This window comes from Schistocerca piceifrons, chromosome 1 (assembly GCF_021461385.2).
Source record: "Schistocerca piceifrons isolate TAMUIC-IGC-003096 chromosome 1, iqSchPice1.1, whole genome shotgun sequence".
Classification (NCBI taxonomy): Eukaryota; Metazoa; Arthropoda; class Insecta; order Orthoptera; family Acrididae; genus Schistocerca; species Schistocerca piceifrons.
Genome location: NC_060138.1, coordinates 709,020,111 through 709,036,848, shown reverse-complemented (window position 1 = coordinate 709,036,848; position 16,738 = coordinate 709,020,111). Strand labels below are relative to the sequence as shown.

At 43.2% G+C, this 16,738-nt stretch overlaps 1 protein-coding gene across 1 annotated transcript in view; it reads right to left on the bottom strand.

The window, feature by feature from the left end:
• LOC124710804 (protein unc-13 homolog 4B-like) overlaps positions 1 to 14,669 on the bottom strand; it is a 145,083-nt gene extending 130,414 nt beyond the window's left edge. Inside the window, exon 1 of the mRNA XM_047240954.1 lies at positions 14,564 to 14,669. The gene's annotated coding sequence lies outside the window, so the exon portion shown is untranslated. The remainder of the gene's footprint in view (positions 1 to 14,563) is intronic.
• Between the last annotated feature and the right edge of the window lie 2,069 nt (positions 14,670 to 16,738).

The window sequence follows — 16,738 nt, the reverse complement described above, 5'->3', positions numbered from 1 at the left end:
ACTGTGTCTACCAAAGGCACCTGCTCTTTTTTTGTCACCGTGCTTGGACCTCAACATAGAGCAGTAATTAACTGTCCAGTAGGAAACTGGCAACCCTGCAGTGGAAGCTGCAGCTGCCGGCCGGCCCACTTGTCAACGGCCAGAGTGCCAGGTGAGCAGAAACGGCAGGAAACACCAAATGGCTCTGCACTGGCACCTGCAGTGGTGACGTCAGTCTATCAGCGCGGCCAGTTCACCCAATTTTTCTAGGCAAGCAAACTCGATTTCCACAGCGTACAGGGAAGAAAGAGCGCTATGCGATAAAACGAAGAGGAGGACAGTACAGTACTATGTTATCTGATCGTGAGAGGAAGGCTCTTAAATATTTTTAACTTAGAAAAAGAAGTCATCCTTAAAACATATAATGCTGTTAACTATCACGTGGGACACCAGCCGACCGGTGTGGCCGAGCGGTTCTAGGCGCTTCAGTCTGGAACCGCGCGACTGCTACGGTCGCAGGTTCGAATCCTGCCTCGGGCATGGATGTGTGTGATGTCCTTAGGTTAGTTAGGTTTAAGTAGTTCTAAGTTCTAGGGGACTGATGACCTCAGACGTTAAGTCTCATAGTGCTCAGAGCCATTTGGGACACCATTTATTGCCGCTGTCAGTTCTAGCATCATAAACATCCTTATACATTATGGACCTGTTTCTTCTTGTGTAACTGTCACTCAAGAATGGTTCAAATGGCTCTGAGCACTATGGGACTTAACATCTGTGGTCATCAGTCCCCTAGAACTTAGAACTACTTAAACCTAACTAACCTAAGGACATCACACACATCCATGCCCGAGGCAGGATTCGAACCTGCGACCGTAGTAGTCGCGCGGTTCCGGACTGAGCGCCTGAACCGCTAGACCACCGCGGCCGGCTGTCACTCAAGAAACAGAGACTATGATCACTGTAAAAATAACGACCATTATGATAGAAAAAGAAGACAGAGCAAGGAAGTAAGTAGAGACAACAATAGGACTGAATGTCAGGCATCCAGCAGTGTGAGCTCCAGATGCGGCCTCTGCAATGATGGGCTGAGCTGTGACAACCAGCCTCTATCGCACAAACAGACAAGGACACTGTCAGTTTACCATTCATCATTTAGACGAGAGAAAGGTCCTACAGAGATGAATGAGTAACGGTATCGGCGCAGAAATCTGACATTCGCGATTTGATCCCTTGCTAATTTAGTATCTCTTCAGACATAGCATCATATACATGAACAACCTCACATTCCACATCTACTGCTAGCACGTTAACTAAATTACAAGACAGACTAACCATGTCATTAGTTTTGAATCGTTCTGAGGGTACCAGTAGCTCTGAAGATTACTTGAAGGGCTTCTTGGCCTTTGTACTGGATAGCACAAATGACCAAAGTTGCTATGTTCTTTGAAGGAAGAGATTTGGACCAAACAGATGCAGTTCATACAACAAAAATCCACCATATGCCTATATTACTCTAATATCTTATGGCATTCATGTTTACTGTAAAATATCTGCAAGTATTGTATCAGTCTGAACAATATTAAACTATTATCTTGCTTATATTGGATGAGGACCAGAAAGTCAGACATTGCTCCAACACACTGTTGTTTAATATTATTTAAATATTTATATTTCAATTAAAAGTAATAATAAAACAGTGTAAAATATTTTTACTATTTACAGGTACTTACAAAAAATTATCATAAAACTAGTTGGAAAACCTGAACAGAAATGATACTATACAAAAATGATTTAAAATTGTTTGTAGTTATTCTTCCCTAACTAATGCAACATATCAGCACTTTAGAGATGTAAAAAATGTATTAAGCAGCAGAAGCGCTGACTAATTAGCTTAAACAATGTCTTCATACATCATGATGTACTGTACTGCATAAGAGTGGAGCAAATAAGTTCGAAATATCAGATAAATATATTGCTATTAACTTTTTTTATATTGCTTTGCATAGGTGTCATCATTACAAAAAGTTATTACCAAAAATAAATGATTTGAGTATAAAATGATATTGAACTGAGTATAAAATGATATTAACTGTAATATATCTAATGTTTTAAATATTAACTATAATAATCAGAGCTTCTTTAAATAGGACAAAGATAAAACAAGAAATTCATGGCTGAGTGATGTAGTAATACGTCTAGAACAGAAAAAATCTAAATAATAATGAATATAACTTGCTCTAGGAGTAGGATAATGGTATTGCTGATCAATACGCCTAATAATATAAAAGTAATCAAAGACTAAGATAATAATCATATTGAGATAGTCGAATAAAGATTAATATTCTATAAGTAATACATAACTATTAGTTTTTGAACTGAAAATGAACTTCCTTACTCCAAAAATTGTAGTGTTGTCAAGGAAACTGTACAGTGAATATTCACTAATTCATAGTATTTCTACTCGTGGTTGCGGTAAGTCAATTTCATTAATCTAATGACAGCAGAAATATATATAACAATTATAAAGTGTTCAGAAATGATGGTTGTTACAGATAAATTCAGGAGATGACAATAAACTGAGATGCTACCCCTTTGTGACAGAATGCTCTTTGTATTTGTGAAATGTATTTTCTTTCAATGACCAGCTGGCCCTGTGTTCTAGAAAGGCGATCAGTGTGTAATACACTACTTCTCTCTGAATACTCTGAATACTAGTAACAGAATGTCTCACTGCTATAGCTCAAGGAATATCTAAACGTACCTTATTATCATAGCACCAGTCAATGAAAGAGTATTATTCATTTTCTTCACAACTTAACGACTATCACAGTCGTTAAAATTGTATCATGAGCAAACAGAAGGACCAATGATATATTAATAAAATTTAAAAGAGCTCTTTATAGATTTTAAGTAAACTGAAGGACGTTTGAATATAAAATGACGTAAATCTTCTAAAGTAATCTTATTTGCTGAATCAGTCTACTTTAGTTGTAAAATTTAAACTCTAAACAACACTGCAGAATATCAGTGCATTTATTAATATTTTATGCCATGATAACATTACTTGGTAACTTTTGTGTTCATAGGAAATATTTATTGCAGAAATCTCAATAGCTTTTCTTCAACACTTAATTTTATAGAGCTTCACAGCTCATTTCCATACTCAAGAATATTTTAAATTGTGAATTAGTCTGCATTTCAAAGCAACATTCCCTTTCACAAAGAAACACTAAAAAGAAACAAGTTTCTTGTGGTGGTCAATTTCTGCACTAGCTGTAAATAAATTGCAGTTGTTTACAGAAAAACGCCTTCTGCATGCTACATGTTAATTTATTTTATTTATGAACCCAGACATGTTCCATCTTTTTAACAAGGCATCATCAGTGGGTGTCCTGCCATATTTTTAAATTGATATCCAGTTTGTGACAATGAAAGAATCAGTAATATTCCAGGACCCCAACTGAAGAAGCATTGTTACATAGGCGAAACGCATCTGGTGTATAAATAAAATAAAAATTAATGTGCAGAATGTAGAAGGCGTTTTCTTACGTACTACTGCAATTCACTAAAATCAAAGTGAGATTTTTCGTTCTTTCAGTACAGTTAGTTTTTGTTGAAGCAATTCCTGTTTATCATCAGCTCGTCTTTCCTAGCATTTTGCAAATAACAAATGCTTCAAACACAATAAAGAGATCTCTTATACTTTACAAAAGTCTGCTGGCGAATACTTACAATTATAAATTACACTGGTGAATGCTCAAATACAGAACGAAATACATTATTCGCTATTACCTAAGTTGTGAACCCAGTACACTTCACTTCCAACATGGAACACACACATATTGTTGGCTTAGTTTTCACTGCTGAATTAGTTAATTCACCGTTTATTCCAGTTATGCATAGTTATGTGATAATTTACAATAACACAGTAAAGAAACTGTTTCTGTGTTTATCGTACGATCATCTTGTTTAGAAGCAGATCTCGATGGAGAATACATAGTACAGACCAATCAAAGGCCCACACACGACTGCTCTGTCGCCGTCTCCAAAATGGCGCTCTCTGACGTTGAAGGTCACCAAGCACGTGGTTACAGTAGAACCACATCGAAAAGCCGCTGTAAAACTGGCTTGCTTGCCAGCTGGTTGTACAAGTGTGAATAGAAAGGTGTATAGAGGTTTGAACAATTCAAGGATGTGCTTCATTGGTTGTTACCACTCACACGAAATCCGTATTCAGCAGATGGTGAATACATTCTTTTGTTAGGCTGTTTCATATCATTTTGTGGCATTGACTTTATTACACAGTAAAAATCCAACAATACAAGAGCAACCTATAATTTTTTGCATCCAAAAATTGGTTTTGGAATCAAAAAAGCAAAACATTTTATATGTCACTTAGATGTGCTAAAGTAACTGTGATAATCAATCACTGACGACATCCTTGAAATAATTTGCGAGTTGTTGACAGCCATACTTTAGATTAAGTCTGATGATGCCTTTAAAACGTTTCCTTGGTGCGCCACTGTTGCGTTTCATACTTTCAGGTCAGACTATAAAATTTGTCCAGGATGATATTTGCTGGGCATACGAACTATATTACCTGACAAATACAGACGGCCACTCGCTTATAAGGACGGAGACTGCTGTACAGTTCAGCTTCCAACCATTTTTAACTGCTGTGCATGGAACTACACATGAGGAATAGTCGTGAAGACAACTTGGGTAATTCTCGGTTCACTGGTTAACTGTTGCAGAAAAAGTGAATGCACATTCCGGATTTGTCCTTCATTTCTTCTCTGTTGACGAGGTAAGTATTTATACCCGAAGACCTCGCTACTAACAGAGTGTTAAACACAGAAGCAACGGCAACATATCAAGGTGTTTCGTGTTGCAGTTGCAATCACTCATGGGAGAAAGTAGAATAGCGTTTGGTAGGAGAAGACATATCGGAGGAGGCTCGCGTCAAGGTGTACGCAGAGTCCGTACCTGCTGCCTGCTGCTAAAGCCTTTCCCGTAGCAGCGTAGTGACACTAACTACAAAACTGGTTCCAGTATCCGAGGCAGAACCCCTCTTTGTCTTGCACTGCAACTCGAGCGTGTTAATTTCTTCATGTTCAGTAGCTGCGCTTCTGTTATAAATAATTCGTCGGCGGGTACGCTGTTGGAAACAATGTATTTACTAGGACTGCACAGAAGTAAGCGAAAATTGTCTGTGAACTTGTCCGAGGAACACGCAAATAAATGTTTAGGCAAATAACGGAAAACAAATCAGTATTAACAACCAGTGACGCTGCAAATACAATATAACGTCCCATCGCTGATGCAGGTCTTACCTCTGAGATGCCATTATTATGAAGCACCAGAAACAGTTCATCTACATCTACATCCATACTCCGCAAGCCACCCGACGGTGTGTGGCGGAGGGTACCTCGAGTACCTCTATCTGTTCTCCCTTCTATTCCAGTCTCGTATTGTTCGTGGAAAGAAGGATTGTCGGTATGCCTCTGTGTAGGCTCTAATCTCTCTGATTTTATCCTCATGGTCTCTTCGCGAGTTATACGTAGGAGGGAGCAATATACTGCTTGACTCCTCGGTGAAGGTATGTTCTCGAAACTTCAACAAAAGCCCGTACCGAGCTACTGAGCGTCTCTCCTGGAGAGTCTTCCATTGGAGTTTATCTATCATTTCCGTAACGCTTCCGCGATTACTAAATGATCCTGTAACGAAGTGCGCTACTCTCCGTTGGATCTTCTCTATCTCTTCTATCAACCCTATCTGGTACGGATCCCACACGGGTGAGCAGTATTCAAGCAGTGGGCGAACAAGCGTACTGTAACCTACTTCCTTTGTTTTCGGATTGCATTTCCTTAGGATTCTTCCAATGAATCTCAGTCTAGCATCTGCTTTACCGACGATCAGCTTTGTATGATCATTCCATTTTAAATCACTCCTAATGCGTACTCCCAGATAATTTATGGAATTAACTGCTTCCAGTTGCTGACCTGCTATTTTGTAGCTAAATGATAAGGGATCTTTCTTTCTATGTATTCGCAGCACATTACACTTGTCTACATTGAGATTCAATTGCCATTCCCTGCACCATGCGTCAATTCGCTGCAGATCCTCCTGCATTTCAGTACAATTTTCCATTGTTACAACCTCTCGATATACCACAGCATCATCCGCAAAAAGCCTCAGTGAACTTCCCATGTCATCCACAAGGTCATTTATGTATATTGTGAATAGCAACGGTCCTACGACACTCCCCTGCGGCACACCTGAAATCACTCTTACTTCGGAAGACTTTTCTCCATTGAGAACGGCATGCTGCGTTCTGTTATCTAGGAACTCTTCAATCAAATCACACAATTGGGCTGATAGTCCATATGCTCTTACTTTGTTCATTAAACGACTGTGGGGAACTGTATCGAACGCCTTGCGGAAGTCAAGAACCGCGGCATCTACCTGTGAACCCGTGTCTATGGCCCTCTGAGTCTCGTGGAGGAATAACGCGAGCTTGGTTTCACACGATCGTCTTTTTCGAAACCCATGCTGATTCCTACAGAGTAGATTTCTAGTCTCCAGAAAAGTCATTATACTCGAACATAATACGTGTTCCAAAATTCTACAACTGATTGACGTTAGAGCTAAAGGTCTATAGTTCTGCACATCTGTTCGACGTCTCTTCTTGAAAACGGGGATGACCTGTGCCCCTTTCCAATCCTTTGGAACGCTACGCTCTTCTAGAGACCTACGGTACACCGCTGCAAGAAGGGGGGCAAGTTCCTTCGCGTACTCTGTATAATCGGACTGGTATCCCATCAGGTCCAGCGGCCTTTCCTCTTTTGAGCGATTTTAATTGTTTCTCTATCCCTCTGTCGTCTATGTCGATATCTACCATTTTGTCATCTGTGCTACAAGCTAGAGAAGGAACTACAGTGCCGTCTTCCTCTGTGAAACAGCTTTGGAAAAAGACATTTAGTATTTCGGCCTTTAGTCTGTCATCCTCTGTTTCAGTACCATTTTGGTCACAGAGTGTCTGGACATTTTGTTTTGATCCACCTACCGCTTTGACATAAGACCAAAATTTCTTAGGATTTTCTGACAAGTCAGTACATAGAACTTTACTTTCGAATTCATTGAACGCCTCCCGCATAGCCCTCCTCACACTACATATCGCTTCGCGTAATTTTTGTTTGTCTGCAAGGCTTTGGCTATGTTTATGTTTGCTGTGAAGTTCCCTTTGCTTCCGCAACAGTTTTCTAACTCGGTTGTTGTACCACGGTGGCTCTTTTCCATCTCTTACGAACTTGCTTCGCACATACTCATCTAACACATATTGTGCGATGGTTTTGAACTTTGTCCACTGATCCTCAACACTATCTGTACTTGAAACAAAACTTTTGTGTTGAGCCGAAATCTGCTTTTTGTCACATTTGCTAAACAGAAAAATCTTCCTACCTTTTTTAATATTTCTATTTACGGCTGAAATCATCGATGCAGTAACCGCTTTATAATCGCTCATTCCCTGTTCTGCGTTAACTGTTTCAAATACACTCCTGGAAATGGAAAAAAGAACACATTGACACCGGTGTGTCAGACCCACCATACTTGCTCCGGACACTGCTAGAGGGCAGTACAAGCAATGATCACACGCACGGCACAGCGGACACACCAGGAACCGCGGTGTTGGCCGTCGAATGGCGCTAGCTGCGCAGCATTTGTGCACCGCCGCCGTCAGTGTCAGCCAGTTTGCCGTGGCATACGGAGCTCCATCGCAGTCTTTAACACTGGTAGCATGCCGCGACAGCGTGGACGTGAACCGTATGTGCAGTTGACGGACTTTGAGCGAGGCCGTATAGTGGGCATGCGGGAGGCCGGGTGGACGTACCGCCGAATTGCTCAACACGTGGGGCGTGAGGTCTCCACAGTACATCGATGTTGTCGCCAGTGGTCGGCGGAAGGTGCACGTGCCCGTCGACCTGGGACCGGACCGCAGCGACGCACGGATGCACGCCAAGACCGTAGGATCCTACGCAGTGCCGTAGGGGACCGCACCGCCACTTCCCAGCAAATTAGGGACACTGTTGCTCCTGGGGTATCGGCGTGGACCATTCGCAACCGTCTCCATGAAGCTGGGCTACGGTCCCGCACACCGTTAGGCCGTCTTCCGCTCACGCCCCAACATCGTGCAGCCCGCCTCCAGTGGTGTCGCGACAGGCGTGAATGGAGGGACGAATGGAGACGTGTCGTCTTCAGCGATGAGAGTCGCTTCTGCCTTGGTGCCAATGATGGTCGTATGCGTGTTTGGCGCCGTGCAGGTGAGCGCCACAATCAGGACTGCATACGACCGAGGCACACAGGGCCAACACCCGGCATCATGGTGTGGGGAGCGATCTCCTACACTGGCCGTACACCACTGGTGATCGTCGAGGGGACACTGAATAGTGCACGGTACATCCAAACCGTCATCGAACCCATCGTTCTACCATTCCTAGACCGGCAAGGGAACTTGCTGTTCCAACAGGACAATGCACGTCCGCATGTATCCCGTGCCACCCAACGTGCTCTAGAAGGTGTAAGTCAACTACCCTGGCCAGCAAGATCTCCGGATCTGTCCCCCATTGAGCATGTTTGGGACTGGATGAAGCGTCGTCTCACGCGGTCTGCACGTCCAGCACGAACGCTGGTCCAACTGAGGCGCCAGGTGGAAATGGCATGGCAAGCCGTTCCACAGGACTACATCCAGCATCTCTACAATCGTCTCCATGGGAGAATAGCAGCCTGCATTGCTGCGAAAGGTGGATATACACTGTACTAGTGCCGACATTGTGCATGCTCTGTTGCCTGTGTCTATGTGCCTGTGGTTCTGTCAGTGTGATCATGTGATGTATCTGACCCCAGGAATGTGTCAATAAAGTTTCCCCTTCCTGGGACAATGAATTCACGGTGTTCTTATTTCAATTTCCAGGAGTGTAGTTCGGGTCTGTTTGTCACCAGAAGGTCTAATATGTTAACGCCACGAGTCGGTTCTCTGTTTAACTGCTCAAGGTAGTTTTCAGATAAAGCGCTTAAAAAAATTTCACTGGATTCTTTGTCCCTGCCACCTGTTATGAACGTTTGAGTCTCCCAGTCTATATCCGGCAAATTAAAATCTCCACCCAGAACTATAACTACTCGAAATATTTTCCAAATTATCCTTCAGGTGCTCAGCCACAACAGCTGCTGAGCCAGGGGGCCTGTAGAGACATCCAATTACCATGTCTGAGCCTGCTTCAAACGTGACCTTCACCCAAATTATTTCACATTCCGGATCTTCGTCAATTTCCTTCGATACAATTGCATTTCTTATCGCTATAAACACACCTCCCCCTTCACTGTCCAGCCTGTCTCTGCCGTATACATTCCAATCTGAGTTTAGAACTTCATTACTGTTTAATCTGGTTTCAGCCAACTTTCTGTCCCTGGTACTATGTGGGCATTGTGACCGTTTATTAATGAGAGCAGTTCTGGGACCTTTCTATAGACGCTCCTGCAGTTTACTATTAGCAGATTAATATTGTTATTCCCTGTTGCATTTTGCCTACTCCTACCTTGCCGCGTCTCAGGAGGCGTCTTGTCGAGCCCAGGGAGGGAATTCTCTAACCTAAAAAACCCACGTGTGCACTCCAACTCCACAGTTTCCACAATTTGGAAATTTGTGACATAACCTGATTAGAAGATATCAAGGGATCGCGAATTTAGTACTGGAGGGGAGTGTGTGTGTGGGGGGGGGGGAGGGGGGGGGTTAAAATCGTAAAGGGAGACCAATAGATGAATACAATAAGAAAATTCAGAAGTGTGTAAGTTGTAGTAGTTATGTACACGATAGAGTAGCATGAAGAGCTGCGTTAAACCAGTCTTCAGACTGAAAACCATAACAACAACATTGCTGCAGCAGATCGTCTTACCTCTGTGATGCATTAACTGTGAAGAGCCACAAACAGTTTCCACAGTTTGTTCTAAATACAGGTAACCGTCATCATAATTTTTAGTAAATGATACGTTTAATTTCTCACGAGGCAACAAACGGTTTCATCATTTGGGTCTACATTTCTGCGTATGATGAGTAAGTATTGATTGTCCTCCACGATTAGTTATGTGCAAGTAATGAATTTACTAGTTAGGTTCTTACTTGCAAGCAATGTGGAAGAAAGAACGAAAATGTAGTCTCCACTTTTTGTGAGTTACATGAGCACAGCTATTATACTTCTCATAATTCTACGGCGAACTGAGTGTAGCCCAAGCATTTCTTTTATAAATTGCAGTTCGATTTTACTTTATCGCTTCAATAATTTCATGAACTACGTTTTAAAATGTTTGGTATCAATAACTGATGTATTTATACTGTTTCATGGGCAGCAAAACACTTCACATCAGATTAGTGGTAATTGCTATTTCATCTGTCAAGGTCACGCAAGTGATTGCTTGTTCACGCCGTTTCATCCGCATGTACATCTACCTGACTACTGTATAAATCAGTTCACACTTAAAGTGCTTCGCAGAGGTTTCACAAAACCACTGTCAGAGTATTTCTCGATCGTTCCACTGTCAAAGAGTGCGGGGAAAAATGAACACACAAATCTTCCCGTGCGAGCTCTGATTTTTGTTATTTTATCACAATGGTTGGTTATCTCTGTGTAGGTGGAAATCAAAATATTTTCACATCCGGAGGAGAAAGATAATGATTGAAACTTGGTGGAAAGCTATCGCTGGAATCGAAAACGCTTTTGTTTTAACATTGCCACCCCAGCTCGTATATCATATCCACAACACTCTCTCCCCTATTTAGGATAATACAAAACATGTTTTTTGAAATTTTCCAAAGTTCTTCGTCAGCGCTATCTGGTACGGACCCAATACAGCGAGCAATGCTCTAGAAGAGGACGGACCCGCGTAGTGCAGGCACTCTCTTTGGTAGGTATGTTACATCTCCTAAGTGTCCTGCTAATAAAACTCAGTGTTAGGTTCACCTCTCCCACAACATTTTCCGAGTGGTGCTTCCAACTTAGGTTGTTCCTAATTGTAATCCCTAGGCGTTTAGCTTAATCGACAGCCTGTATGACTGTGTGATTAGTCATGTAACCGAAATTTGATATATATTTTTAGTACTCATCTGGAAGACCTCGGATTTTTTATTGTTCATGGTCAACTGCCACTTTTAGCATCGTGGAGACACCCTGTTTGTATCATTTTGTAATCCGTATTGATCTTCTGACGAGTTTACTAAACGATAAACGACAGTGTCATCTGCAAACAATTTAATTGGCCAGATCGTCTCCTAAATCATTTATATAGATTAAGAACACCAGAAAGCCTGTAACAACTCCTTGGGGTACCCCAAATATCACCCGTGTTTCACTCGTGTCAATTACTACGAACTGTGAGTGACTTTTCTGACAGGACGTCTTGAACCGAGCTGTACAACTGAGACGATACCTCGCAGGTATGCATACGATTAGAAGACACTTGTGATGAACACTTCAAAAGCCTTCTGGAAATCTGGAAATACGCAATCAACTTCATATCCCCTGTCGAAAGAACCCATTACCTAGTATAAATAGAGAGCCAGTTGTGTTTCACAAGTACGATGTTCTCTGAATCTGTGCTATGTGTAAATATAGCGTTTTCTTCGAGGTGTTTCTTCGCGTTCTGACACGTTAGGTAAACAGGTAAATTTCGGGCCCGACCGACCACCATGACATCCCTCGCCAGTGGCGGCATAGGATGCGGTATGGAGGGAAATGTGGTCAGCACTCCGTTCTCCCAGTCGTTGTCGGGTTTCTTGACCTTGGAACCGCTACTAAGCGTCCGATTAGCTCATCAGTTGTCCTCACGAGGCTGAACGTATCCCGTACCAGTCCTTCCACCAAGGAAAAATCGCTGGCAGTACCGGGGACGCACCTGTCTCTCCCCCCCCCCCCCCCCCGCCCCTCCTTTCCCCTCCACGTCGGTCAGCCGCGCTGACTACTAAGCTACGGAAGCGGAAATTCTCACACACTGTATGTGGCCAAATCCTATAGCAAATGGTATCGGTTTAGGGCATCCGCAGTCGTTAAAACCCCACAGTCCGTGATATCCCGCATCTCCAAAGGCTAGACAGCTTCGCCGTATATTTTTCAACATCTGGTAAGAATACCAGATCCTATTGTGCTTCAGATTACTGGTTAGTAGTATACATCGTATATCGGTCAGCAAACTGAGGTATGATGAAAAGCAGAAGAGAGCAATGTAGGTCTTCTGGAATTTTCATTGACGCTTATTATAGAGCAGTCTTTCCATTAATCCCGAAGATCTTATTCAAAGAAAAAAAAGAGACTATCTTTGACAGTGCACTTGTGGCATATACTGTGAAATAAAGTAATCTTTCTTACTGTCTGAGCGTTTTCTTTGATAGATCCTAAGGTCGAATCACAGTTCGAAGAAGTTTTGTGAATAAAAAGATCGTCGGTGTCTCTAGTAAAACAGAGGAGTCAGGCACGTCGATGGAAATACGCTTGTTTCGAGGTTTACACTTAAAGACCTCATACATTATTTTCCAAGTCAGGTAAAGCAGGATGACCTATTAATGGAGATCTAATGAGTTAGATTTAATATCAAAAACGTGATTTATTTTGGAGTCTCTGGGTCCAAACGAATAGGAAGGTATTTCCATGGTAACCAAGGGAGTTCCTATTCTGTGGTTCGAGCACATGACACCTCGCTGCAACGACTGATAACCAATAAAATTAGAAATTCCCTTACAGGGGTCTACCGAAGTTCGATCTCCTCAATTCAAGTTGACAGCAGCTCTATTGATCCGCAAACAGCATTCAAACTGCGTAAGAAGTAAATCTGATGCAGCAGCCGGTTCACTGTCAGGCTATGCACAAAATAATATCGCACCGTTTCTCAGTAAATCAGAGTTTGATCAGTTGAAGTGTTAGCATGCCGTAGTCAATGTAAACCGTTTTTCCTTCTTCAACACTTAATAATCGGGGCTCGGATATGGGCCTGTCATTTCTCAAGCAGAGTTTTGGCAGCTGAATACCCGAACATGGTTGCCGACCCACCCAGAAGCTTGACACATAGCGAGGTAGCCGCTTGCTTAAGACACTGCACTATTTTCGGACGTTGGGTAGACTACCTGACAATTCTGATCAGTTTTTTGTGGTTTAAGTGAAACATGCGGACACTGGTTTCTAACATCTTCGACATCGACAAGACATTTGTGTACACCCTAAGGTGCATTCCTAAGTTGCATTCTTTTAGTTCATCAGAGCTTCAACCAGTAGTAACTTTCTCCGGAATTTCCAAAAACCTCACAATTTCCTCTGAAAGTGAAACTTGTCAATAGTGCATTTTATTCCATAACAAGTGTTGGTATTTTGGTAGCACTTGCCTGGATGATAGTCGGTTCAAATTATTAAAATCATTTTTATCTCTAGTGGGATCTGGTCAGCAAGAAAGGATGTTTTCGTACAGTTCGTTCTCATCGACGTCTTAGGTAAATCGAAAACCTAGACTCACTGTGTCCTGCCGTGGAGACATCCGACGTTAGTGACAATGCGTTTGACGAGTGAGCGTGTTAAGCTCAGCGCTTCTCTAGATTCTGTTTAAGAGGAATATTAAAATCTATCAAGACCCAACATTCACCAATTACGAATGTGCGCAAATGTGGAAATAATTTCGAATTCCTGAGATGAACAAGGTTCTTAGTACTGCTGAGCAACAAACCGAGTATTGTTTATTAATTTTTTTTGAACTAACGTTTCTGATAGAAAAGATGTAGCGTAGACTGTGTTAGCCACGTTTGCAGAATGAAACATTACTCATGCAATGACCTTGCTTCGAATCCTGTTCGGCTCTCAGTCTTGATTCGTATGGATTTTTTGTCTGAAAATCTATATACGACCAACAGAAAGGATGTGGGTTCTGTAGGTCATAATGTTATGAGAAATACGAGTAAGAAATGTCCTTTCTGTGACCAATGAGATAAAAACAGCTCGGATCAGATGACACCACCTCGCCTATTGTTGCGAAGACTGTATTCCTCGTTGTTGAAGATCTTCTAACAAGGTGAAGATACGATCACGGCGTAGGACATTATTTGGTCTTAGGTGACACAACGCTTTTGTCAATAGCACAGAATTTGCTGCAACGAGGGGAGGGTCTCAAACCGTAATAATAAAAAAAAAATGGTTCAAATGGCTCTGAGCACTATGGGACTTAACATCTGAGGTCATCAGTACCTTAGAACTTAGAACTACTTAAACCAAACTAACCTAAGGACATCACACACATCCATGCCCGAGGCAGGATTCGAACCTGCGACGTAGCAGTCGCGCGGTTCCAGACCGAAGCGCCTAGAACCGCTCGGCCACCGCGGCTGGCCCGTAATCAACGGTTTAGGCTTTCTGTGGTATCCACGGGTCATTCCAAACGAATGCCGAAAGGGTTCTGTCAGAATGGCCATGTCAGGCCCCTTCATCCGTGCTTATGTTTATCTAACGACATCAGTGCTGATGCAAGATTGTAGATTAGATAAGCGGAGTTGGGACGGTACCTGTTGCCAGCGTTATACACTCGGGACGCGGCAGCAGCGGCGGCGGCGGACGCCGGTCGTCGTGTGAGGGAGCTGGACTGTGCAGGCACTGTCACCGCGCGGACGGTCAGCTTCCCACTGCGGGCTGCCGCCGGTCGCGCGCGCCGCCGCCGCCGTCAGCGTCACGTGCTGCGCAAGGTGGCCGGCAGGGGCCCCGCGCGCCTCGCCCGCGTCCGGAGGATGTTCCGCCAGCGGCCAGAGGAGCCGTCGCTTGGGATCGGGTGGCGCCTGGCGTGGGTTGTAACCCCTACTCATTTCTCTCTGCAAGGAACACGGTCCTCGTCCCCTCCTCAGTGAAGTACACCAACTATACATTTGCTTCACAAACATTCTAGACTGAATCTGTCAGGTAGTATGATTCCTTCCACAGGATCACCCCTTATGGTGTCCACCCCCGGTAGCTGAGTGTTCAGCGCGACAGAATGTCAATCCTAAGGGCCCGGGTTCGATTCCCGGCTGGGTCGGAGATTTTCTCCGCTCAGGGACTGGGTGTTGTGTTGTCCTAATCATCATCATTTCATCCCCATCGACGCGCAAGTCGTCGAAGTGGCGTCAAATCGAAAGACTTGCACCAGGCGAACGGTCTACTCCGACGGGAGGCGCTCGTCACAGGACATATATCCCTTATGGTGTGGTTACACCTCTCACCACCATATCTTTTCTCCCTGGGATGCCGGTCGAACAACACGCACGCTGCTGGTCACTAAAAATTACTACACCAAGAAGGATACGAAATTTTAACTACTGTGTGTATACACTGAGGTGATGAAAGTCAAGGGATACCTCCCAGTATCGTTTCGGCCCTCCTTTTGCCCAGTGAAGCGCAGCAGGTCGATGTGGTATGGGCTCAATAAGTCGTTGGAAGTCCCCAGCAGAAATATCCAGCTATGCTACCTCTATAACCGTCCACAGTTGCAAAAGTGTTGTCAGTGCATGATGTCGTGGACGAACTTACCTCTCGACTATGTCCCATAAATATTAGATGGAATTCATACCTGGTATTGTCGCTGGCCAAATCATTCGCTCGCACTGTACAGAAGTTCTTCAAACCAGTTGCAAACAATTGTGGCCCGATGATATGGCGCATTGTCATCCATAAAAATTCCATCGTTGTTTGGGAACATGAAGTCCATGAATGTCTGTAAGTAGTCTTCAAGTAGCTGAACACAGCGATTTCCAGTCAATGATTGATCCAGTTGGACCAGAGGACCCAGTTCATTCCATGTAAACACGGCCCACACCGCTATGGAGCCACCACCAGTTTGCAAAGTGCCTTCTTGACAACCTGGTCCATAGCTCAGTGGGGTCTGTACCACATACAAATCCTAAAATCACCTCTGAACAACTGAAATCGGAACTCATCTGACCAGTGTAATATTTCTGGCTTAGTCAGCCATCATACTGGGCTCCAAGGAGCTGTTCCCAGAGCAGTGGAGATGCAAGACGTATATAGATGACGAAATGTAGTGTGAGATACCTGTGACAGATGTTAGATTCGGTACCATTCCCGTGAGAAAGACCGCCTGCATAATGCTACTGCTCTGCGATTGGCGGCTGTGTTCGGAGCAAGGGCACCAAAACGTTGAAGTATAGTTATTGCTATCAGTTAATTCTACTCATTGAAATGACTTCACTTTTTAATATAAATATCTCTCAACAGTTGACTACCAATCAGTCATTTTATAATTATTAAAAACAATTTAAATAAAAAAAAAAGACTGACGAAATTGCAGACGAAACACTTCCGAAGCGTTCGGGTCACGCCTTTTCTGGTATGGTGCGCGAAGTGTTTCGGGCTGTTCGTCACTCTGGATTAGGCAGTCGAGAAGAACAGATATGTTGTCTGTCGTAGGATGTGCTTCCAATTTTTGTTTAAGTTCCTGTTCGTCACTCTGGATTAGGCAGTCCGGAAGAACAGACACTTTGTCTATCGTAGGATGTGTTTCCAATTTTTAATTAAGTTCCTGTTCGTCACTCTGAATTAGGCACCCGAGAAGAACAGACATGTTGTCTGTCGTAGGATGTGTTCCCAATTTTTATTTAAGTTCCTGTTCGTCACTCTGGATTAGCCAGTCGAGAAGAACAGACATGTTGTCTATGGCAGGATGTGTTTGCCAGTATTCAGTATTAAAAGAT